This window comes from Bombus vancouverensis, chromosome 16, assembly GCF_051014615.1.
Source record: "Bombus vancouverensis nearcticus chromosome 16, iyBomVanc1_principal, whole genome shotgun sequence".
NCBI classification, from domain to species: domain Eukaryota; kingdom Metazoa; phylum Arthropoda; class Insecta; order Hymenoptera; family Apidae; genus Bombus; species Bombus vancouverensis.
The window spans coordinates 5,296,123-5,322,427 of NC_134926.1; the positions used below are offsets into that span (position 1 = coordinate 5,296,123).

Below are 26,305 nucleotides of genomic sequence, written 5' to 3' on the forward strand. Positions count from 1 at the left end.
TTTATATCGGCTATTCCCCGAATTCCTTTCTCCACTTTACTGTATTATTTTCTGGAAATTTTTCGATTTCTAACAACAATACCTCTTCTCAACGGCGAATCCTTAATTTTTTATCGAATAAGAACCCTTCCTCGTTTTGTTTTACGTTTTTCGTGAAACGTGTAACAGGACCATTCGCCCTGATTTTGACTACGCGTCCCGTAAGCGATTTTTCGCACTAAACTGCGCGGATTAAACGGGCTACTTTGTAACATTCCATTTATAAGAAGATATACAATTGGCAAAGCCATTTATTGCTCAGTTTGCCTATCGCTCGTCGTTCTTCTTATCCCAAGAATCGCGCTCGTTGGAAGCTTGCAACGAGGAAGTGATCGCGATTGGAAAGTCTACACGGCCATAGTAAATAACGGTCATTGAATTTTCGCGTCGATCCATCACCGAAAGTATAGTCTCCGGTGCTCGAAGGCTACAGCCGGCAATTACGAAGGTAGAAAGGCGTAGGAAGGATCGGGCTGTCGGGAACGTGGAAAATATCGAGCGGTAATAACAGAAATTAGACGCGCAGCTTCCGGTGTTTGACGGTTCCGATTGTTAGCGCTAGACTACCGTATAACCACAGATCACCGAATCATTGGGAGCCGGGTGAAGGTGCGCGAGAGAAGAGAAGAGGAGGAGATGGTCCGGTGAAAGGAGGGTTCGTTCAGGACCTGTTATTAGAGTAGGATCCGACGTTCGTCACGTGTCAGACGCTAATCACGCCGCGATTAACCGCAATTAGACCAATTAAGTCGCGTTACAGGCTCCCATGGCCTCCGCTTATTTCGTCCGAGTCACTCGTAAGCTAATTATAGAGTTACGATCGAACGTTGCTGTCTCGGGATTCGCGGCCAAAGGGTTTCGAAACGGCGCTAATATTTTTTCCAGCGTCGTAAAACTCCTTTGAACGCCGCTTTTTTCTTCCTCGAATCGCATGGAGAAAAAGAAGAGAATGGGTGGGGGTGTGGATGGCGAGGGTCGTGAGGGAACGAAGAGAGAGAGACAGCAAGTGGAAAAGTTAGAGGCCGACTTCTGGACGCGCCGTAAAATCGAAAGGTATTGCCCGGGTTACCCTAATCCTCGGCAAGAATACGAAATGGCTGCAGTCACAAGGACACCCCGCATCGAAGGGTGGATCGTTATTTACGACCGCTGAAATCGATACCTCTGCAGATCAATTATGACAATATAACCTTGCTGATGTTCCTACCTTTGTCTACATTCAACCATTTCCCTTCCTTTCTTCTCTTCAAACGCCCACGTCTCAACAACCATACAATATACACCGCCTATACAAACGAAGTAATACACGTAAAGCTTCTGGAATTTTATTACCGATTTTACGCCACGTCACCAGATATGTCGTCCACGGGGCTCTCTCCGCGTGAGAAAAATAAGAAGACGGTCAGTTCGGGAGGTGGAAAATCCCGTAGCGAGGAAAAGCTCGTTAATGAGAAAGATGGCGGAATAAATCGTGAAACGCGAGGGTGCACGAGATGGCGGGGGTCTCGCGTGAGCACGAGACGCTTTTTACATTTTACGGGGTTCGCACCGACCATAAATCAACCACGACCGACCATAAAACCGTGGTATTCGCGCCGAAGGTATACAGAAGTAAGCGCAGCTCGTCTCGTTCCTCTGCGACTGTCCCGCCGTAGACCAGAGGAGAGAGAAGAACAGGCAGAGCGCAGGCAGGGTGCCCGACACAAGGACAATGGATCTTGGACACGTAAGACATTGCGACATTTCGGGGCGACACGTTCTGACGACGTTCCAGATCCCTCGTACCTGCGTGCTAAGCTGGCTCAGACTAGGTTCCATCGACTAATCGGCTATCAGTGTCGCGAGAAATCAGCGAAAGCAGAATTTCAAAGTAGCTGCATGAGAAGCTACATGAGAATTTTGTCTTCGATTTTCGTTCGACGAGGTCTCGAGCGCCAATCGTTTGGACGACGTATAATTGTCACGGCACATGTTCGCTTCGACAGCCTGGCTCGGCTGCAAATATCTTGCGAGACGACACAGGCCCGTTTCTAATCGCGTCTATGAAGCACAGGTGAGCCAGGTAAATGTCTCAGCGGGCTGTGGCCGGTGCATCTTGCCGTAGATCCCCCGGTGTCGTCGTAAATATCGGTAATGCGAAACTGGGTCACCTCTGTCTCGGCGTTTCTGCCAGGATGCTCGAGGTTCTACGGGAATTTCCGTTCGGCCTATTCGTGTCGAGGCTCAGGTAAACGCGCCGCCCTTGCCGACAAGAGGAAACGGCGCGACAAGCTTATTATAGTCGAAGAACGTCACGAAGAATTCTGCCAGAAGCGTTCTAGAATTTTCGCATTTGTTTATTCATTTGTTTGTTAATACGGGTATTTGCACTTTGTTAAGGGAGTGTCCTGAATTAGAATGTTCTACGACAGCGTCCTTTTGTGATTTTTTTTACAAGGGAAAGAAAGAAACGAAGTTATTGAACTTTGAAGTGTGGTTTTATGTATATTTAACGAATACAAAAACATTCTTTTTGAAGTAAAATAGAAAATTACAGCAGATTTCGAAGTCTGTTTCATGGGCTGCAGCTTTCGATCGGCGTGAAAGATCCAGCTCGTAATTTTTGACCGAAACGAAAAACCAAAAAAGGATTGAATTATTATATATTTTTCTTCTCGATGAATTAAAAAAGTTCGTGAAAAAGTTTATTTAAATAATTGTTATAGCTCCTTGAAGTTTATTGTTTCTTTTTAAAAAAAACTCATTTTTTCTATAAACCCACCAAAATTTTTAATTTCACGCTATTTTCTGCCTTTTTTTTAATTCATCCAGAAGAAAAATATATAACAATTTAATCTTTTTTCGCTGCCCATGAAATAGGCTTAGAAATCTGTTAGAATTTTCTTTACTTTAAAAAGAATTTTTTTGTGTTCGTTAAATGTATATGAAACCATAGTTCAAAATTCAATAACTTCGTTTCTTTCTTTCCCTTCTAAAAAAAAATCACAAAGAGACGCTGTTTTAGGGCATTCAGGGCACCCCCTTAACAGTCGAACGCAGGTAAATGTTCGGACAGGTTGGTCGATTTGTAGCAACAGTAGGTGAAATTTGACCAAAGTATAGAAATTGACGATGAATCGATAATTATATCAATTATTGTACAATCAAAAGCAACACGCGCTATCTTTTTATGGAACCAGCGGAATATTTATATCAGAAATTGTGTTACGTATTAAAACAAGCGATAATAATTTATTTTAGTATTTACTGTACACAATATATAGCATACAATATATAAACGATAATACACCTGTAGAGTGTCGCGAATAATTATAAATTCAACTGTATTTTCAAGCTTCTCGCGATATCGAAAGGATTGACACAGCCGTTCGTACAATCGAAGATAAAAGAACGAGAGATTTGTTTTCTTTTGACCTTTGAAAAGAAGTAAATTTTGTTTGTACGTTTAAACGTTTGTAAATTTTCCTTCAGAGTTTGTTCATCTTCTTAAATAATTTACATTTAACATTTAATGAATGTTTCTTTATCTTTCCTCGCTTCTATTAACCGTCAGGTATTCCCTAACTTATTTATATTCCTTTGGGTTTGAATATCTGCCTTCGTGCACATTACTTCTTCCTTTAAGTTCAAGGGAATTTCCTATAGGTAGCTCCTCCTAGTCCTTTTTTTTTGCCGCAATCCCGCACAGCTTTCGGTCGGGTTCAGATCCGGACACTTAATGTCCACCATCCTAACAATTCTACGGTAGGAACATTAGGAACATTAGGAATAGGAACGTTGTCTCGTTGAAAAATTGTCTTTCCGTCTTCCATTTCGGTTATGACAAGCAACAATTTTCCACGTAACATCTCCTCGTATCTCGTAGCGTTTATCATTTCCCAAAATTGACCATTTACCGATCAGAATCTCGCTCGACACATCCAGATTATGATCGATAGTTTCTCGAAAATATTTACAGTATGAGAGTATAATTACTCAGAACGTTGTAAATTTGCTGTCCAATCACTGGCTTTGTTCGTCCAGGCAGTTGTCTTATCTGTTTAGAATACCCTTCTTAGTCTGTGCTACGGTTCGAGAATTGAGGAATTCCGAGATAAGCAGCTCGGGTAAAGAAATCAAATATGACAATTACAAATGTCGATTTTATTGTCGAACGTTAACTGTCGTGAAAATGAATTTTTACAGATCACATTGTACTGTTATACGTAGCTACTTATGGTAGGTAATTTTACGGAGGAGAAAGCGAAGGGTTAGGTTGGTTTCACTGTACTTTAGTAATTAAAGTAAGTTTTGGTCGCCAGGGTAGATATTCCGTTGGCAACTAAGTGTTTTGAACAAGAAGGAAAAATTCAAAATTAGCCAGGCTGTTTCCATTTTTCTTGAATGCCATACGTCCAGCTTCTCTGCAATCTCACGCGTTGTGCTATGGCGATCTGAATCGATAATGGCCTTGCTATGGGTCTCGTCAACTTCAACTGCACGGCCAGATCGTTGAGGATTTTTTAAAAAGCAGCAAGACGAAATTCGGCAAAGCAATTTTCTTTCGAAGCTTCTTTCTCATATACAGCGCGTAGCTTCTTGCCATCTTGCGACGCGTTCTTGACTTTTCGCAAATAACACGATAAAATATGTCTGAAATGTCTTGTTCTTCTATTTTTGAATTGGGATAAAAACGAAATTAAACAATTAATCGGCACAATTTTTTTACCAAACTAAAGTTGACAAAACGAAAGACAAAATCCGCAGTCATTTAGTTGCCAATCCACTGCATAGACACGTACAGTAATTCGAAGAATTGCTCGACCGTGTGCTCAGATTTCGAAGAAAATTACCTGCTCAGAAAGAAAAATAAATCGTCTTTCGTCTAAATTATTTTCATCGAAATTAATGGATGCCGAGGGATAATTTGAAGAATTAGAAAAAGATCGCCTTCGTCTGGTTTGTTCAATAAAAATGAGAAACGTATAAACCGATTCTATCGGTTAATTGTTAGAAGCACGTAGCAACAAGATTCTTCGTTTACGGACGAAAGCAAACGGAACGTTTCCGCGCCCAATACCACCGAGCACAAAAGCCAAGCAATTTTTCACGCTAGAGAACTTTGTATCTCTCGTTGCGTTATACGCTTATTTTCCGTCCCATTCCTTGCAGTCTCTTTCCCCCGAGACGAGTTGTATTTTACTTTGGTCGCCGATGATTCCAACGTCGACCGAGCTCTCACGAACGATCATCCGCCAATGATCAGAGAAGCGTAGTTTTCTCGACCACTCGGAATAAGATCGACAGAATCACGTGAAAATAAAGAAACGAATAGTGCAAGGACAAAAAGATAGATTTCGTGGGTTTGCCCGTTAATTGCTGATCGTTTGGTAACCGAGAACCACCCCGTGCAGGCGCAAAAAGGCAAACAAGAGGGAAAATTACGTGGATCGGAAAGGGGTTGTCAATCGCGGGTAACCGAGGATCGATGGCTATCTACGAGCCAGATAACCGGTTTCCTCGTGAGAATCCGCTAGAAAATGAATACGATAAGCTGGCAGCGTGGAGCGATGGACGAGCTGACGTTGGTATCCGAAGGAGATCGAACGGGCCGGCCACTTATCTGCTGCTGGTCCTGGCCAGATAACCGCCGCGTGGTTTTACACGGTGTCGGGGCGTGTCGAAGATACATCCAGGGTCGGGGCTCTTTCCTCGTTTGTTCGAAATTGAAGTTTATCGATGCGGCTGTTGTCCGTCGGTCTTATCTGCGAGGCGTGGCTGGCTGGCCGTGGCCCGAGCCTTTTACCGCCGACACGAGCCGGAAACACGTGTAATCTCGCCAATTCGAAAGGGTTTCCCGGCGTAGACCGATTTCCGGTCGGACGACGGCCGGCTTTTTACGAGCGACGCGCCCGATTCTTGTTTTCGCAGCGGACTACAAGCTACAACAAGAAGTTAGAACCGATAAGATTGGGGAAAATTCGGCGGCAATTTAAATGTATCAGGCGCGATAAATTCATAAAATAGCCGGGCCGAGTTTAAAACATTGAATTTTATCGGGACGAGGAATTTATGGTGGAAAAGTTTCCGAGGCGCGGACGTGCCGTATTTTTATGCAAATTTCCTTAGGAGGGCCTGGGACACTTTCGAGCAGAACGATTTTAGGGTGAAAGGTCTGGGATACATTGTGAACCTGGCGCCAGGCCTTGTAACCTCCAAGTGCCGTTTCCCTTCTCTTCCCTCGCCAGCGGCCCTTTTCTTTCCTGGGGGTTAGTAAAAGCTCGATGGCTTCGTCTTACGCCGCAGTATTCCTTTTCAACCACTGTCCCGTGTCGTTTACGACGTCTTTATGCATTCACGTTTCACGGCTCCCTTTGTATTACCCGCAGACGTGTACGTGACCCGACATAAATAATCGCGTTTTCAGACGTTTAATTGAATTAACCACGCGACGAACGCGTGGCCATTGCAAGGACTTTCCATTACCGATGATCTACGAGTCCAGGAATTTTCGAAATAATTTCAGAAATTTGAGAATGTTTATTAGATCAGCCGTGTTACGACGACCTCTGATTACCAAATGAAACACACGTTTCGTTGTAACTTATTCTTCTATGTTAGAACAGCAACATATAGTTTGTGTTTGGCGAGTATACTCGTCGTCGCTTATATTTTACGACACGTTCTAGATACACGCTTTTTATAGTTTGGTTTTGGATTATGCTTAGATTTTTTTTTATTTAATTTGTACTTTGCAATTTGTCCAGCTGGACATTTGGTAAATTTTTCTAGCTTAATTGTTAAATAAAATTGTGGATGGCTAACCCCAGTGGGATACCATCTTCGAGTTTCACTATTTTACTTCTACGTTTAGGTTAACACGATTTTCGAAATCTCTTTTGCTTCTCTATTTTTCCTTATTTCTTGTTTAATATGGTTTTTCTTATTATTTAATTTGTACTTTACAATTTGTCCAGTTGGACATTTGGTAAATTTTTCTAGCTTAATTGTTAAATAAAATTGTGGATGGCTAACCCCAGTGGGATACCATCTTCGAGTTTCACTATTTTATTTCTACGTTTAGGTTAACACAATTTTCGAAATCTCTTTTGCTTCTTTATTTTTTCTTATTTCTTGTCTTGTACGGTGACTCGAACAGTTCATTCAATTTACTTATCAAAGTATAACCCTGATTACATACAGGTCACCAAAATTATTATTATTATAATAATTGACCTGTATGTAATAATTATGTATGTAATAATTAAAATTATTATTATTATTATATTTTAATAGTAACGAGAAAGGATAATAAACAAGATGCATTGGCGGATAACGTAACACTTTTATTTATGAAAATTGAAAAAATGATTGCATATCGCGACGAATGGTATCAAAGAATAGCAAACAGCTTAAGTAAGGATCTTCTTCAAGTTTCTTCACATTTTCTACACAGCGTCTTTTGTCAGCGTGTTTGCTCTGTCTCTTATTTCATCACAACATCACGATAATGTACACGCGAACGATAATACACATCAATGACACTCGTGCATCCTGCGATCGTTTTTATCAATTGCCCCACTTGTCTCGTCTTAATTTTCACCTGTTCTCACCGGACTACGTTGTTCTACAAGCAATTGTGCATTTAGTAAACGCAAAACCTAGATTTTCCACAGTTTTCTACCCAGCCGGATTTTCCGCCGACGTATAAACACGAAAATAAACAGATGAAAATATGCGTTAAATCGCATCTGTCCGATTTTCCTCTCATTCAGCCATCGGTTAAACCGCTCGGTTAAACGGCGCCAGAAATTCGTTCCTTCTTATCGTTCAATTTGTACTTTACAATTTATCCAGCTGGGCATTCGGTAAATTTTTCCAACTGGCGCCAGAAATTCTCGCACGCGAATGCTTAAGCGCCCCGGAAATGATTACCTGTGCAAATACGAAACTATCGAGCCGAGATGGAAGCCTAAACGGTAGCCGATTCTTCTGAAAGTATCCGTGGCAAATTCCAACGAATGATTTATGCGAGCGCGTGCCAACCCTTGTCTTTCCGGAAACGGAACGACGACGAAACGTCGTCATGCCCTTAGAGGACGTCGGTCTGTCAGCTTCGCCGCAACGTAATTGCCCGCGACCCTCTGACTCCATGGGTCGGCTTAACCTTTGCATAGTTAATTACTCGGTTGGGCCGTGCCGTTGCCTCTCTGTCCGGATTCGTTGCAAGCGAGAAACCGGTGTCCAGGTGCTCGGCCTAACGGGTTTACTCGGCCGTCTCTGCTGGCGCGAGTCTCGGAAATCCCGCTACCTTCGGAAACCACCCGAGCCTGGTTTCCACGATCGCCGGACGATTTTCGTACTGTTTGTCAGCGACGAGTGGCGCGCGCGGCCGAGCAACGCGAAAGTGCAGAAGCAACGAAGCGATAGAGGCCGCACGATGGTAGTAAAAAGAGTAGCATCGGAGAATGCCGGTCTTCTTATCATCGTGGCATCGACAACCGTGAAAGATCTCTTTTCCAAGGTGGACGTTGCCCTCCTCCCCCTCGTCTTTCTTTTTACCTTCCACGTCCACCTTCGTCTTTCCTTCGTGCTACCTCCTCCTGCTCCTCGTCGTCTTCGTCGCTCCTCTGCCTCCTCCAGCGCGACCGGGCCTATCTCTCCTCCAAATAGGTCTTGTAGTACTTAGGGTTCATCAAGATAACTCCGGTCTGGCTTTGTGTTTCTTCCAAGAGAACGCTGTCGAGCTCTCTCTCTCTCTCTCTCTTTCCTTTTCTCTCTGTCCGGAGGTGGAACGCGCCAGAGGGGCGGGAGAGGTCCGCGAGGAACGGGGAAGATATTGTACGGCGGTGCGCGTGCTTTATGTTTTGCCCTTTTCGAGATCCTAACCAGCAGCTTTAAGCAGTTTCTCCGCGTTCCTGCGCCTCGCCACGTTTCCCCGTTTCTGCGCCTCTTTTTACGCTGCCCCGCGCTGCCTCGCGCTTCTCGAGTCGCGCGGACGCGCAGCTGTTGCCAGCCTCTCATCGTCTCCGAGTTTCCTCCTGTCCGTCGGTCAAATCTTTTTCTTTTTTTTTTTTTCCGGAATTTCGAAGGATTCGCTGCCGGTTAAAAAGGAAAGGCGAGCGGGACGAGATGATATCTGATGGAAGAAAGCCACGAAAATCCTCGGAGAAGGAAAGAGTGGAGGGACGTGTCGTGGAAAGTTTCTGTCCTTCTGCCATTGTCGATGGCGGACAAAAGGAAGGCACGAACAGTTACGATCTGCACGCAAACAGATCGGCGAGTCTCTTTGTCCTAGGCCCGGCGATCGATTGTCGACGATCGTTCCGATGGAATCGAGTGCCTCGAGATCTTCGTAGTTTTGTTTAGGAAATCCTCGGCTACCGAATAAGAGACGAGGAATTCGTATCGTTTAAGGAAGACGAGTGGAGATTTAAAGGCGCAGGTGAGGCAAGTATCGCGCGTAGAAAGCATCCTCGTGGTCGGTGCATTAGCGTAATCACAGAGACCCGCTTGGGCCGTCCTTTTTTTTTTTCTTCCTTTTTTTAACGCCCGCCCTGAACCGCTCGTTTTCCGGGAGCCTTCCATCCGGTCGATGCAACACGTTCCTGACACGCGTCTATATATTACAATCGGTCCACCTACTCCGCTTCTCGCTCGAATCTGCTGCGTCGACTCGCTGAAAATATCTACAGCCTTGTCAACATTCGGTGAACTTGAACAGTCGCTTCCTCGTGCGATTCTACGCCACTTTCCTTATACTCCTTCGTAACAGGAAAATCCAGTTTGAAATTTAGGAAGTTCGATGTTGCCGAAAGGACTGTACGTCTCTTGCGAATGGAATTGTCGTCGTTACGATCTCGCCAGTTTCTATTCTTTGCGCCAAAGAGACGTATCTATACGCCTGTAGCTTGGTTAAATTCTTACGGAACAGATGCGATTAAACGAACTAGGACGATAAGCACGCGACGACAAATTTATCGAGAAATGTCCCGTTGAAAGCCACGAGCGAGTAGCTTCTCGCTGTTTCTCTTGCAAGCGCAAACGTCGGTTCCATCGCGAACGATTTAAGTCGCTGAAAGGTGGAAAGTGTACGAACGCACAGGTGTAAAATGTAAATACTGTAAATATTTGTAAATAATCTTATTTGACATCCCTCCACCCCCTCCCACACAGCACCCAAAAAGCAAACTACCGAAGCGTCCTGTTTTGCGACCAAGTTTTCAGGACAGAAAAAAATGAAAAAAAATACACAAAAAAAGCTCCGCTGCCCAGCGGCTTAAACCCAAAAACTGTATGATACAACGAAAAATGTAAAGCGCCGACGCATAATACAGCATGGCTACGTCGTACCGCCGCGTATCGGTACCTTTGCCTACTACGTACCATTACAAAAATTCACCGTTTATTGCGAATAATGTACCTAAAACTGTATCCTTGGGCTCGATAAACTCTAAACTTTAAAAAAAGTGTAGGAACGCAGGTTGGAAAGTGGCGAAGCGAAGATTGGGGTGCGAGCCGAGGATCACTTTGGAAACGTACTGTATGGAGAGGCGGGCTGTGACTCTGCAGGAATTGGATTTTCGTGGGCTGAAAGCCGACATGATATTTCGTTGCTCTCGCTCCCCACCCTTTTGCCCTTATCTTTCCGATTATCGAGGCGATCGTCAGGCCAGAAGCCGCTATCGTTTTCAGCTCGACAAATCAGGCTGCAAGTTCGATCGATCGATGGAACGGAGATCGCCGCTCGGATTTAATCGCGCCAACCGGCCGATACGACGAGCTTCGTTTCGTTAAAGGCTGCATTATCGCATTGGTGGCGAAGCGGCCAATAAAAAGGACGTGGTTGGCCGGCGGTAAATCTGCCAGCAACTTCCGAAGAATCGCTAAAGTTCCACGGGCCAACTTGCAATCGGCGCCGAAGAAAATGGCCAATTTCGCCCTCTTTAATCAGACGGCCGCGTTTTCCGCTCGCGGAGCTATTTTTACCTGTTAAGTTGCCGAGTCTCGTGCAAATTCACGTTTCTCGGAATATCGGCTTGGCGATATTCTTATTTTTTACGACAAAATCCCCAATCACTTAGTTGCCAGGCCATTGTAATCGAGTCGATAGAAATATCGCGTACCTTTTCACGGACATTACGCACAATTGCTGCGACGTTACGCTTTCCAAGGAGAAGCTACGAAACGTAGTTTACTGCGTCAACCCGTAAGTATGCCATAAACGCAAGAGAATCCGCGGCTTGGTCTATGGAGTAGCAGAGTTTCTCTTTTTTCGGGTTGAACTGGCCGAATTCCAGGGAATGGCGTTTATGTGCCATTCGTTACGATCTGTTCCGACCCGTTCGAAATCCACCCGTGAAACTGAAATGGGCAACTGTAACTAGAGTTAGCAGCGAGAAACGTCCTAAATCAAACTTCCACGCGGGGAAACTCCTTTCGAATCCCGCGAAAAACAAAAGGGGTCCACTGCTCTTTTTTTTTTTTTTCCTTTTTTTCGTTTCTTTTCTTTGCTGTCCCGTTACCTGGCCAGGTTGTCTCCTGGCCGAGGTATCGATGTCCTTCTAACGAGGATCGTTGAATCTCGCGGTCAGGGTCCGGCCAAGGTGTCTGTGTTTTACGAGTCCAAGTTACACAATGTAGAAAAGTCGAATGGACCTCGCGCTGCAACAGCAGACGTCGTAAATTAACCGAACGAGGGTAGGCAACCTCTGGCAGGAAAACTCGTTGTTTTTTCAGACCTTTCTCCCAGCAGAGCGGTACTTTTCTCCGCATACTCGTCCACCATTGTTTGTTTATCCCGACCTCGGAATTCCATCGTTCGGATCCTTGCAGCAGGCTTCTCGTCCTGTCCAACGATATCGCTCGTTTAACCTGTGCCATATGTAAGCGAAACGATATATGTAGAGTCAGTGATAGGCGTTGGAACCTGAGTTTCCAACCGATTCGATGTGTCTCAGGGAAATTCGAGTTACTTGGGATAGGTAGATTTAGATTTAAACATTCATCATTTATTATTCACGTTACAGTGCCACGCTAGAATAATTTACTATTCTCAATAGTATTGTACTAATACTTACTCTTACTATTATACTAATAATTCTCAATGAGAATTGATTGTAAAATATATCCAAATAGAAAAAAGAAAAAATCTTGGAAAGTCTCATAGGAAGAAGACTAAAAAACACCCCACTGACCTCACTAAGGAAATAAAATAGTGGAACTCGAAGATGGTATCCCGCTGGGGATAACCATTCACATTTTATTTAACAATTAAGCTTGAAAAATTTACCAAATGTCCAGCTGGACAAATTGCAAAGTACAAATTAAATAATAAAAAGGAAGTGTTTGTTGTAACACGCCATAGGTACAATTTAGAAAAATTTATCAAATGTCCAGCTAGACAAATTGTAAGATATAAATTAAATAATACAAAAAACTATATAAAATAAGAAGTAAGGAAAAATAGAGAAACAGAAGGGATTTCGAAAATCGTGTTAACCTAAACGTAGAAATAAAATAGTCAAACTCGAAATCCCCTGCGATATACCATCTACACGTTATTCAGCAATTAAGATAGAAAAATTTACCAAATGTCCAGTTGGACAAATTATAAAGTACAAATTAAATAATAAAAAACCCATATAGAAGAAGAAACAAGGAAAAATAGAGAAGCAAAAGAGATTTTGAAAATCGTGTTAACCTAAACGTAGAAATAAAATAGTCAAACTAGAAGATAGTATTCTGCTGGGGGTAGCAATCCACGTGTTATTCGGCAATTGAGCTAGAAAAATTTATCAAATGTCCAGTTATACAAATTGTAAGATATAAATTAAATAATACAAAAAACTATATAAAGTAAGAAGTAAGGAAAAATAGAGAAACAGAAGGGATTTCGAAAATCGTGTTAACCTAAACGTAGAAATAAAATAGTCAAACTCGAAATCCCCTGCGATATACCATCTACACGTTATTCAGCAATTAAGATAGAAAAATTTACCAAATGTCCAGCTGGACAAATTGCAAAGTACAAATTAAATAATAAAAAAGAAGTGTTTGTTGTAACACGCCATAAGTACAATTTAGAAGAATTTACCAAATGTCCAGCTGTACAAATTGCAAAGTGCAAATTAAATAATAAAAAACCCATATAAAAGAAGAAACAAGGAAAAATAGAGAAGCAAAAGAGATTTCGAAAATCGTGTTAACCTAAACGTAGAAATAAAATAGTCAAACTAGAAGATAGTATTCTGCTGGGGGTAGCAATCCAAGTGTTATTCGGCAATTGAGCTAGAAAAATTTATCAAATGTCCAGTTATACAAATTGTAAGATATAAATTAAATAATACAAAAAACTATATAAAATAAGAAGTAAGGAAAAATAGAGAAACAGAAGGGATTTCGAAAATCGTGTTAACCTAAACGTAGAAATAAAATAGTCAAACTCGAAATCCCCTGCGATATACCATCTACACGTTATTCAGCAATTAAGATAGAAAAATTTACCAAATGTCCAGCTGGACAAATTGTAAAGTACAAATTAAGTAATACAAAAAACCATATAAAAGAAGAAATAAGGAAAAATAGAGAAGCAAAAGAGATTTTGAAAATCGTGTTAACCTAAAGAGAAGGGTAGAACCTAAGGTAGAAATAAAATAGTCAAATTCGAAGATAGTATCGTGCTGGGGGTAGCCATCCATGTGTTATTCGGCAATTAAGATAGAAAAATTTACCAAATGTCCAGAGAAGGACAAATTGTAAGAATACAAATTACAAATTAAATAATAATAAACGAATAAAAAACTTGGGATAGGATTCGACTCTTTCCACCCTCGTTTCCTCGGTAAATTTTAAAAGTTTCAAGCTTTCATGGCTTTGCTTACTTCCATTAGTTTCGAAAATTTGGCACTTAGATAACATTTAACAAGCATTTTATACGCTTTCGTCCAAACGATATCTCATCGACGCAAGGAATTACTTTACGAGCACCTTTGCGTCAGATAACATCAGGGGCGTCGTTAAATGCAAGTTAAGTGTTACTGTCCGATGACATCATGTTGACGTCACGTGTAAGTCAACTCCGACGTAAAGTTTTCCAACGTGAAACTTTGTACGGAAAATCATTAAACCCACCGGTTAAAGTCACTGAATATTAAGCTGTTTGCGAAAGAATCTTCCTTTTACAAACACGTGTCTTTTACAACAATTTTATAACAATGTAAAAATCCGTCAAATGTTGTCGTTTTTATTTTAACAGAACAAACTGGATCATTCGTAGTAGAATAAAATAAAGTAAAAGAAAACTCGTTGGTCATCTACTATTTTTATATAAAACGAGAGAATCTTTCAGCACGAGCTAACAAATTTACACGGACAGCAAATCGTCGAAGAAAATGTAAAAAGTTCAGGATATTAAAATGCGGAAATTCATCTTTTCCCAGATTTTCTTCAAGGAACCCTCGAACGAACAACGTGTAGCGGCATATGCATCTTAGGACGTTTCGATTCGAAGATGCCTCACGTAGTTGTTTTGCCACAGACGATTAACACTGTACCACGCACATAATAAAATAATAAACAAACTCTGGACAAAGCAATTTCGTTGCTACGTGCAACCGACGACCAGCGACAAGTTCAAACCTCCCCCACTCGACCAGTATAAATAGACGACCATGTTCTCCAGACACAGTCAGCGAGTCGCGCGAATCAATATCGGTATCGAGTCATGGAGATCATCAGTCGAGCGAATAAGTATGACGAATCAGTCCAACGAATCAGCATAACGATTAGTATCAATACCGCAGTATCGCGCAATCTTCCAACGAATAGCATCGAGCGAGCAACGCTTGCGATTAACGTTGTATTCTACGTTTTAAAACATCTGTAAATATAGTTAACGAAATGAACTCGTCTCGTTGTTAATTTAACCAACAACACGTCTCACCGTCACCTCACAGTTGCACGCTATTGGCAATTTTTCAGAATTCTCAACGCTATTGCACGTGTGCGACGTCGCTGTAACCTCGGACGACGAATAAAATCGTCTGTACAATATCGTCAAACGTTTCGATATTATCGATAAATATGGAACGTGTTAGTGGAAACGTAGTTTGCGAATAAACGCGGATTAGCGATAATATAACGATGGTTCCAGAGTCTGTTTATTCCTCGTTGGTTTTGCAAAATAGAGCAAATGCGTCCGATCGCTCGACGACCCATCGCCGTTTGCTCGCGTATTAGCTTTTTCTCGCAAAGGTCGAGCTCGGCTGTCGAAGACGATTCAGGCTGGCGTTTCTAGCGAAAATAAAAGTTGGCCGGCCGGTCGATAAGGGACTTCTGTCGGATAAAGGACCTTCGGAAAAGTAAGTAGTCGCGGCGCAGAAAAAGCTGTGGCGCGGTATCAAACGGTGGAAATAAACGGGCAGAGGAAAAAGGAAAGAGGGAAGGCTCTCTGGGGTCTGCTTTCAGATAGCGAGACTTCTTTTTCTTCGTCGGCTGACCTCCCAGAAGTCAAATTTTCCCCGATAATAACTTTTCTTCCTTCCTTCTCGCGCGTCTTCGCGTATCTCGCGACGAAACTTGCAGCAATTTATTTACCGGCAAGCTTGCACTCGCGAGCATCGTTTAGCGATCCACGGTTCCAGCTATGAGAAAGAAACCATATCGCGGCACAGTGACGAAATACGCAGCGGCACTTGTACCCGACATGGGCCAGCAGCTAGCATTTTCAAAAATTTGACAGACGAATGTCAAAAACTTCAGTGGACTATCTCGGTCATTCGCTTCGAGATCGTCCGCTTTGCCAAGAACCGTCGTCGCTGGTCCGGTAGTTTGATAGAGCAATAAATAATCCGAGGGAAAAGTATGCGAGGATTGTCAGCTACGAGTAGCTGCAAGTAGCGATTTTAAAAATAAATCGTCTTAATCGATAAAAAGGACGAAACTATCTTTCCGAGGAATATAGCGTAGCTGGTAGAGGTGGCCGATATCGATGTTCCATATTTGCGACACGATTCATGTCCGTTTAATGTTAATTCGATATTGGAAATTGTTGGCAACGTTAGAAATAAAAGATCGCAATGGGCGAGCGTAAATACGTTGCTCGACAGCAGCAAACATCCTTCGCTCGTTGCGATTGATCTTGCAAGGAGAAAGTTTCAAAGACAAAATGGTATTGTACGTTGGGCCGCTTTCCTCTGTAGTCGGAAAAACGAAGGTTAATGAGCTACCGTTTAAAGTGTGTCGGCTAACGACGCCTAATGATGGCAATACTCGATGACTCGTCGCTGAGCATTAGGCCAAACTCGTTATACCTGGAATTCTTCGTTGCGTCCAGTGGTACTCTCGAATTAGCCATTGAAAGAGACTGTAGTGCTTTCAGGATAGAAAAAAAAAAAAGATAAGGGACACTTTGTAATAGGGTCGGTTTTATGACGCTTTTGTACCTGGACTGTTGGACAAACCACTCGTCCATCGGTCTTATTCCCTGAATCCGTCATTTGCCAAAAAACGACACGCCTTTGACGACTTTAACTTTAACTTTCTAGTCCCCTTCTAATTTGTCCTTTAGACGCGGAGAGCTTCTCGAGCTTCCGCTCAAATCTAATCAAATTTAATCTCCGCAGGAAAAGCTCGGTACAGCGTGTCCTCTTCGTAATTGATCGGAAATACTCGATAGACGCAACACACTATTTTGAATTTGGAGGAAGACAGCGCGAGTGGAGAAGAAGAGAACCGAAGATCGGCAGGGCGAAAAGAAACGCATCGATCGGACGATGTTAACGCAACTATTTTACTTTCACGAACAAAACCAAACGCGATAGAATTTGTGGTATACTGGCCACAGCCACGTTGATTTATCTTCTTCTGTCTGTTATGTACACGCGCGTATTTACGCTCCTCGTCAAAGGGGTCAAAGAGGTCCCTGGACCTTGGATATTAGTGAAAATTGCTGGGCGGAACTTGTTCACGGCGTATGGAAAACAGTATCAATACGTACAACACTTAGAAGATTGTTTATGCTTTGCGAAAGAAAGAATGCGTTGGAAAAGTAAATGGAGAAGGATACCATTTTCAGACGAAAAATATTCAACTTGGATGGTCCTGATGGGTGGCGATATTATTTTCATGACACGCGAAAACAGACAATGTCAGTGATTCGACGACAAATGGCAGGAGGCAGCGTGATGGTTTGGGCCGGCGTCGGTTATTTCGGCAAGACAAGTATCAAGTTCATCGTTGGCAGAGTGAGCAGTGTCCGGTACATAAATTTAATCAAAGAACGAATAAATAATCATGCAGAACGCATTTCTGGACCTGATTACATCCTTCAACGAGGTAATGCACCTGTACACGCATCAAGATTGGTCCAATCATACTTTAATGAAAATAATATATCTATTTTGCCGTGGCGTGCACGCTGCCAGGACCTTAATATTATTGAAAATTGCTGGGCAGAACTTGTTCGCGGCGTATACGCGAATGGAAAGCAGTATCGACACGTGCAACAATTAAAAAACGCAATTGCACGCTAATGGGATACGTTAAGTCGAAATTACATCCAGAAACTATATAAATCGATAGCAAATCGTGCGATAGAAGTAATAGAAAATAAAGGAGGATGTACCCATTATTAAATAAGTATATACGTTTGATAAGTAATTATTGTTAGTTACAATTTACGTTGATTATTATTTTCTTATCGTACACGTGCTATCATTTCGTTCTTAAAATCAAACAATTTTTTTTGTTACACACCAAGCCTCGTAATATTTTTAATTCTTTTCAACGAACCGCATATCCGGAGCTCATAATGTTTTGATATTGTACGTTACAGACGAAAAACTTTACACGCGTCATTGAGAAATTAAAGATAGCTCACGTGGGCTATCTCTTTGACGAGTAGTGTAATAGTATTTTATAGATCTAAAGTATATCGTTTGATCTCGTTTCGATATTAGAAATATTATATTACTTTGGCAGAAGACTCGTTTTAAACAAGTCGAAGATAAAAAGTATGTAGCGGCACATGAGCTACAGGACAATTCAAATCATGTTGTTTATCATTGTTGTAGCAATATCGTTAGAATATACAATGTATTAATAAATAAACTCCGAAATAAAATAATGTCGAACAAAGACGAATTTGAATTTTCCAACCCTGCCAGTATAAATAAACGGACGCAACCGAAAAGAGTTTAGTTATCAAGCAGTTATCAACCAGTTATCTAACAGTTATCGTATCTACGAGTGTCTCTCGAGTATGTATCAGCGATCTTATTTTGCGACTTATACACTGTACGATCCTCTCAGGGAATATTGCCCGTATACCAATTTATTTAATTATTTTTAAATATATTCTACGACTAACAGATCTCACGATCGAACATCCTCTACACGAGTCCTCCGCAGGTACTTCGTCGTGGACGATGGAATTCGAATCAGGTTACTCTACTCCGAACTTGTGTGGAAGAGAACACGATGGCCCCTCAAGGGCAGCTGCCCCCAGTAATGTTCATGACGACCGATCAATTACGAGAAACATAGCGAGTAGGACTTTTTCGGAAATTCCAGAATGAGATTGCAAAATCAGCGACATTAGCCGAGAACCTTACACGAGCTATCCCTAACAATTAATATTCTTTCTTCCTTTTTACAAGGCTAGGATCGCCGACTGAATGGCCGAATAAAATATCCGAGCGAATTGCTGGTAACCGTGTTACCGCGGATATCCGATCGACGAGTTGCTGTACACGGTACGAGTGCAGTGTATCGCGCGAAATGGTCATTAGAGCGACGCATAGGGCAGTCAATAGAGTAATCGTTAGAGGTGTGATTTAATCGTGGCGCAGCAGGCCGAAAACGAACTCTCGCGATCGACAAATAATTCGATCGAACTTTATTCGCGACCGCTGCCGGCCAAATGAGTTTCCGAACACATTTAACGATAATGAGCTTCGACCCCGGTGAGAGGCGGGATTATTTCGCGCGCCGCTTATTCCAAAGGCTGCTTTCGCTAAATCTGGATTATCAGGCGGAGGGTGAGGCAGAAGGGGGATGGTTGTGGTTAAAATACGCGCTCGGTGAAAGTGCAAGTAGTCGCGATAACGTGGCAACCCGATGAACCTAAGGTCACGCGCGTACAGAGACAGAAAATTATCGGCCAATTGCTGCTCTATCGGGTGAAACCCTGATAATAAAGCGAGGATAGAAGCTAGGAATATCGGATAATTATTGAGAAAAAGCTACCGATTTCGTAACCTAAATTGCTATTATTACTCGCTCACGAACCGAACGCGTACGTTAAAAGCAGAGTAAAATTAGAAACTTTAAGTAGCTGTGCGTAACTAAATATCCCGAATAATATTTGTGACGGCACTCGACCACGAAACTTTCCAACAGCTTCGCGACACAAAGCGCTATACCTTCAAAACGTAAGGTCAATGTGCCTAATGTCCCATCGATATCAATACGGTTCCTTCGCCGAATATTCGGAAGAATACGTACGCGGCAACCATCGCTGACATCTAATAAACGCGTGCATAGTGGCGATATCGAAGGGCAACGAAGAAAAGAATCCGTTTGGTTCCGAACAAAATTCATTCTGCTTCGAGCTGCGAAGTGCGACAGGTTTAGCGTCATAGCGAAGCAAACGCAATTCCACAGATGTGGTTATTAACTCTTGATTGTTAATCTTTAATCGTTAATTGTTGTTAATCGTTAATCGTTATTTGTTGTTGATAGCTAATCGTTAATCGTTAATTGTTGATCATAAATTGTTGATTGTGGATTGTTGATAGTTTAATAAACTTTTTTGTAGAACAACAAGAGTGTTTCTTGTGGGCACCTTCACCAACGACTGCCTCACCTTGATCGTCAATTATTGTTGATAACTAATTGTTATTTATTAATTGTTAACCGTAAATTGTTGACTGTTGATTGCTAATAGTTCAATAAGCCTTTTTTGTCGAACAACAAGAGTGTTTCTTGTGGGCACCTTCACCAACGACTATCTCACGTTGATAGTTAATTGTTGTTCATAGCTAATCGTTAATCGTTAATTGTTGACCATAAGTTGTTGATTGTTGATTGTTGATTGTTGATTGTTGATTGTTGATAGTTGATCGTTGATCGTTGATCATTGATCGTTGATTGTTGATTGTTGATTGTTGATTGTTGATTGTTGATCGTTGATCGTTGATCGTTGATCGTTGATCGTTGATCGTTGATCGTTGATCGTTGATCGTTGATCGTTGATTGTTGATTGTTGATTGTTGATTGTTGATTGTTGATTGTTGATTGTTGATTGTTGATTGTTGATTGTTGATTGTTGATAGTTGATCGTTGATCGTTGATCATTGATCATTGATCGTTGATCGTTGATCATTGATCGTTGATCGTTGATTGTTGATTGTTGATCGTTAATCGTTGATCGTTTATCGTTGATTGTTGATTGTTGATTGTTGATTGTTGATTATTGATTATTGATCGTTGATCGTTGATCGTTAATTGTTGACTGTTGATCGTTGATCGTTGATCGTTTATCGTTGATTGTTGATTGTTGATTGTTGATTGTTGATTGTTGATTGTTGATTATTGATTGTTGATTATTGATTATTGATCGTTGATCGTTGATCGTTAATTGTTGATTGTTGATTGTTGATCGTTGATCGTTGATCGTTGATCGTTGATCGTTGATCGTTGATCGTTGATCGTTGATCGTTGATCGTTTATCGTTGATTGTTGATCGTTGATTGTTGATTGTTGATAGTTGATTGTTGATTGCCAATAGTTTAATAAACTTTTTTATTGAACATCAAGAGTGTTTCTTGTGGGCACCTTCACCAACGACTGCCTCACGTTGATCGTTAATCGTTGTTGATAGTTAATCGTTCATTGTTAATTGTTAATCATTAATTGTTGATCGTTGATTGCTAATAGTTTAATAAACCTTTTTTGTTGAACATCAAGAGTGTTTTTTGTGGGCAGCTTCACCAACAACCACCTCATACTCTACACGGTACCTTGAAAAGTACGTTCGTCCGTAAAGTAGCAACCCGAACGACAGAATCTAAATAGGTAGATGCCCATTTGGGCGTTTTTGCGCGTAGGTACTTGGAAGACTAAGATCGAGCCGAGATTACAGAGTCGTTTGGACGATACACGTCCGGGTTCTCGGTACATCGACCTATTTCACAATTTTCGAATTCGGTGAGTTGTAACTAGCGAATATCGTGGTCCGCTCGCGTTATAACTCGCAGCTACTTGGAATCGATGGCCGGAGCGCGCCTTCCAGCCGATTTTTATTCGGCTCGCCAGCGGATAAAGTTAGGAGAATGGCCATAGATCAGGTGGCTACGTGAGTCTTCCTGGAGCAAAGATATCGACGCCGATTTATTATTCCGGATGAAGGAGTACGCGGGACGAATAGCTAAGCGGTGCTGGACGAGCTACTCTATGGGAAATGGAGAATGGACAGGGCAGCGTGGACAAATTACAAGGTCGGATTATCGTTAGGACTATTAGTAGCAATTAGAGGCTAAACGAAGGCCAGTTCGGGGAATAGAAAGTCACTCGGAAGCGTATTATCCCGGAAGAGTATCCGGCGCTTAGATGATTCACCCTCGTTATCTTCCATCTCCAAACGATCTCTACGATATTTTCCATTTCCGATTTTCCAGACCGAATAACCGCTGGAAATCGAGACGCACGGCCCGTATGTAGGTAGAAGATCCCGAGACTCCTCGGGAAGACAGGAGAACGGTAAAGAGAGAGAGAGAGAGAGACAGACAGACAGACAGAACAGAGAGGGGAAATAGAGAGAGAGGGGAAGAGAGGGGAAACAAGAGCGGTAAAAATGAATCGATAGGCGGAGTTTTTCATGACGCGGCGCTGGAGGCGCCAGAGGGTGGGGGTCGCGATAGGCGGAGTCTGGCTGATTTAGGGCCGCCATTTTGTGACAATGGACGAGAGGGGGGGTATGCCTATCTGATTGGCTGATCTACGGACTTCTCTCGTCCCGAACAAGCTTCTACAGATTGTTCGGTTGTACTCTCCGTCGGTACTCCAGCCACCCGGCGACCCGGCAACGCCGCCAACCCGTCCACGTCCCTTTCCCCCACCACCGCCACACGCACACCGCGCTTTTACCCCCACCCAGCCGACCCGCAGCGCCGTGAAAGCGAGACACGCGTCCTTCCCGCCACGGAATCGAACCGACTTGGCCCGACCACAGAATCACCGAACCCTTTCCTCGCCGAGATGCTTCTTTCGGTAGAGCGCCTATTACGTTGTTCTTGCGATTAGCCGAAAGCCTGAGAGCTCTTTTCGCATCGTCGATCCTAGTTCGGGTCGGGCCGATGTTGGCAACCGATGTTCGATAAGACAACGAAAGAGTATCGTTCGTTGTAAATGGAATTTACGTTCCGCCGTTTACGTTATCGTCCCAAGATTGTTTATTTTCGATATATTGGACGATTCTTGCTGTAGCTTTCGGCAAAACTCGTCGTCTATCGCGATGATCGAGTACGTTATCGTCGTACGAGGTAAGAGGGCGATTAGCAAGTTGCGTGGAAGGTTACTCCGTGTACGTGTCGCGTATTTGCGTCACAGAGAAGAGAAACGAGGAGAATAAAAGACAGGAGAAACACCGAGCAGTAGAGATAAGAAAATGCATACGCACACGTATAAATAGACAAAAATAGGCGAATAAGTGCTACAAAATACACCGAAATTCCGTCTGAAAGCTAATGTTCCTCGAGAATTTTCCCCAGTCTCGAAGGTAGAAAGCGATCCGCAGAGCGATCGCGCGTCGAAGGTCGTTGGCCCGTGAACAGATCCCGCGGATCGGATCCGAATCGGCGCGTTTAGAACGCTTTTAGGTGGAAGACAAGTCCGAATAGCGGATTGCGTGTAGAGGACAACGTCGAAACCGGTGCAGTAACGCGCGGATTGTTAACGATCTCACAGAGGAAGCATAAATCAACGATCGGCCTTTTTCTATTCCCAGAGAAATGCACTTTGCTAGCAAAAGTATTTTGCAGTGGACTATATTCTTTAGAATTTGAACAGGTTTGGAATTACGCGATAGGACGAAAGAAAGCTGACGCGTTATCGATACCTATCGATCGTCAGAGTCAATCGGTTACTCGTTAACGCCGTTCGGCGACGTTATCGACGAGTTCTCGCGGCTGCATCGCGATAGAGCGGATCGGAAAAGTCAGCCGCTATCGGATCGCCCGACCTGGGCCAACTTGTAACGCCAGTCGGTGCTCTCTTGTCGTCTCATCTCTCGTTGCTTTCCGGCCTCTGGTTTTCGGAGGAGGGGCGTGTATCTTAATCGTCGTATCTCATCTAGATAGGCCGCCGGCATCCAGATCGGCTCACGGAAACGCGTGCACGCGTGTACCTGTATCTAGGTAGACACGTAAGCTCTGTATGTTCGCCCGACCCGCTCCAAAACCGAACAACGTACCATCGAATTACCGGCCGATCTCCAACCTGATTCTGTCGCTCGTCGTTTTATCGGTCCACATCTCCGACATACGAAAATTACAATAGCGAATTTCAGTCTCCAACAGGTCGACGATCGATCTTTACTTGCCACGATGTCGCGTGGCAGCAAGATTTTCCTACGATACCTGTCTTTCGCCGAATTTGACTTTACCCGCGTGTTTAACACGAACGCGTATGAATGCTGGTTTTTCCTATTTTTTGGATTGTTCGGCAACGTTCGATAATTTAAAAGTACGCGTGATGCGGAGCGCGCGGCGTAGTTGAATCGGCGGACGAAAAATTGGAAGAAACGCGGACGAGATTTCTTCGAACGGCACGCGGAATCGCGCAATTATCGGCGGCACGCGGTGAATATCCGCGGCGATAGAACGGGCGCCAGTGGAAAATTCAATGTTCCCGAGCGAATTTAATGCAGTTCTCACCACCGATTGGCAGATACTGCGGCTCGACGCTGCCAAATCGTTCCATCAGACCGTGCACGTACCATATGCTCGTACGGCCTGCTTTGAATACATTAATAACCCCCGGCGACTCGGAATATTTGCACGACAAATTTGCGTAGATCGCCGATAACCGCGCGTCTAACCTAACGTGCAAAGTGTTTTACAATGGAACGCCGGGGAAATTTACAAATGTTTGCTCGTTATAAATATTTCGGCACGTTACCCCTTCGCTACGTGTCTTCAACAGTTTTCGCGAGATCCAGGGACCACGTTCCGCCGTTTTAAGGTCCGTCAAAAAAAAAAAAAAAAAAAAAAAAGAATAAAATCCAACCGGCCAAGATCGCGTTGTTGTTACACAGATTTCTTATTCTACGAGTTTCATCGTACAATCCAACTAACATTTGTAACAGCCTTTTGTAATAATTCGCCTAGGCAGATACAAATGTGCTAATCTTCGATTTGTTTCTCATTGCAGCGACACTGGTTCAGGTTGTTCAATTTCTTCCTGGTATTCGTCGAGATGTTCTCGTGGGAGACGTACGAACACCTTCCTCGTACGCTGTCGGATGTTCGTACGTCTCCTGAACCAGACAGACGAGGAAACAACGGAAACATCGGAGACTGGGAAATGTGACTGGGAAACGTGGACACCGTGGATGTTGACGAACACGGTATGGATGATGTATAATACCTAAACTGTTACATATAAAACTATGGTAACCAATTCGGGTGCGTTGCGCGGCCAGCACATGGAAACAACATTGCACGATTGCGTATAAATGCACCTTTGCTGTGCGTTACACGTTATCACTGTTCGTTCGTTCACGAAATTCGATACAGATATCTACACACGCAACATGTTTTCTAAGAGTCTAGTTCTGTTTCTTACGATTTAAACGCGCGGCCTGATATTCGGTCGTATAGATACAAATACAGTCCTTTAGTGGTTGATGCGTACTTTGATGAAAATCGAAAGATTTTCGAGCGACAACCAGCTAACTCGAAACACTCGCAGTGCATTTTTCTAACTTTCGTACTGGAAGTTTAGCTCGTGCGGTAAATATAATTCCATGCCATGAAATTATCTTTCTGTAATCTCCGTTTCATGAACTTTCTCTCGATCCGCTAAGGGAGCAAGAAAATAGCAATGGAAAATGCAGGATCGTTTGGCTGAACCGGTTAATTCTCGACCAACAGATAGCAACCGAGAAACGTTCGACGAGGATTATTGAAAACTCGGTGTGGTGGAAGGCAAAGTGCAAGGGCGAGTGGCTCGCTGCTGGTTCCTAGACTTCGCAAGTACCGTAAAGATGTCCCCCGGTGAAATCCAGCTTATCGAACGAACGAATATTATGTAGATGCGGCCGCTAGCTAGGGAGGTGTTGAATAATTCCGTCGGATCAGTGCGCTGATTTCATCGTTCTCTGTCGCGAGCGTGTGCGAGCGCGTGCCTTTACGCAGGTGTAGGCGCGCCTGTGTGCGTTTGTGGCGATGAAAGAGATGCCTTGCGCGATCGGTCGACCCAAATTTAGATCGGATCGAGGAAAACGGGAGGCACGGCGCGTGCCCCGCGCGAAGATCATCGCTCAGATAGACGCTTTCACGTACACTGTCCCTAGCAACGCGATTGAAAAATTTGCTCCGTTAATCGGCCTCCTGCTCGCCGCTATCCTTCGCCGAACCTCCGATCCAGATTCGTCTCCGGTGGATTTTCCAGCGCTGTCTTTTCAAATAATGTAGGTATGTAGGTAGATACGGTGTTTCGATAATGGGTTACTATGGATACAACGTTTGGCCGCGGTTCGCACTCGCAATATTAATTAAGCACACGTCTCTCGTTTACGAGGTTCGTGACAAGAAAAAGGAAAAACGCGTGTAACCGTTATCGGTTGCTGAAGAGAGTCTGTCACGTGCCTACGCGCGTTCACACACAGACGTCGCGATTATGCTAATTGCGATTCATTTTCCAACAGTTTGTTCCGCTCGTTCTGCTCGACGTTGCAAAAGTATCGTGCAACCACGACGGGATCGTGATCGGTGCGCACGATCTCTCGTATCGATTTCCTCTGAAATATCTTGCTAAAGGGTAACGCCGAGTCCTTCTTCGAGGGAGAGCCGGAGAAAGGCCGAGACGAGAAGATTGGAAAAGTGGGAAAAGGAGCATAGGGACGTTTCTGCCGGGTACGTAAATTTGCCGGCTGCTGTTGACGGATCGACCGGAAAGCAAGAAACTGGAATCGTAAACTCGTTAGCGGCTCTGTCGAACGTATTAACCGCGAATCCTCGGATTCCGTGCACATCGTCGATTCGGCAAGCGAGTGTAAAGAGGG

General features: G+C 43.3%; 1 protein-coding gene across 1 annotated transcript in view; it reads left to right on the forward strand.

The window, feature by feature from the left end:
* LOC117154461 (uncharacterized) overlaps positions 1-26,305 on the forward strand; it is a 184,414-nt gene that overhangs the window by 63,172 nt on the left and 94,937 nt on the right. Inside the window, exon 3 of the mRNA XM_076625777.1 lies at positions 24,451-24,646. The gene's annotated coding sequence lies outside the window, so the exon portion shown is untranslated. The remainder of the gene's footprint in view (positions 1-24,450; positions 24,647-26,305) is intronic.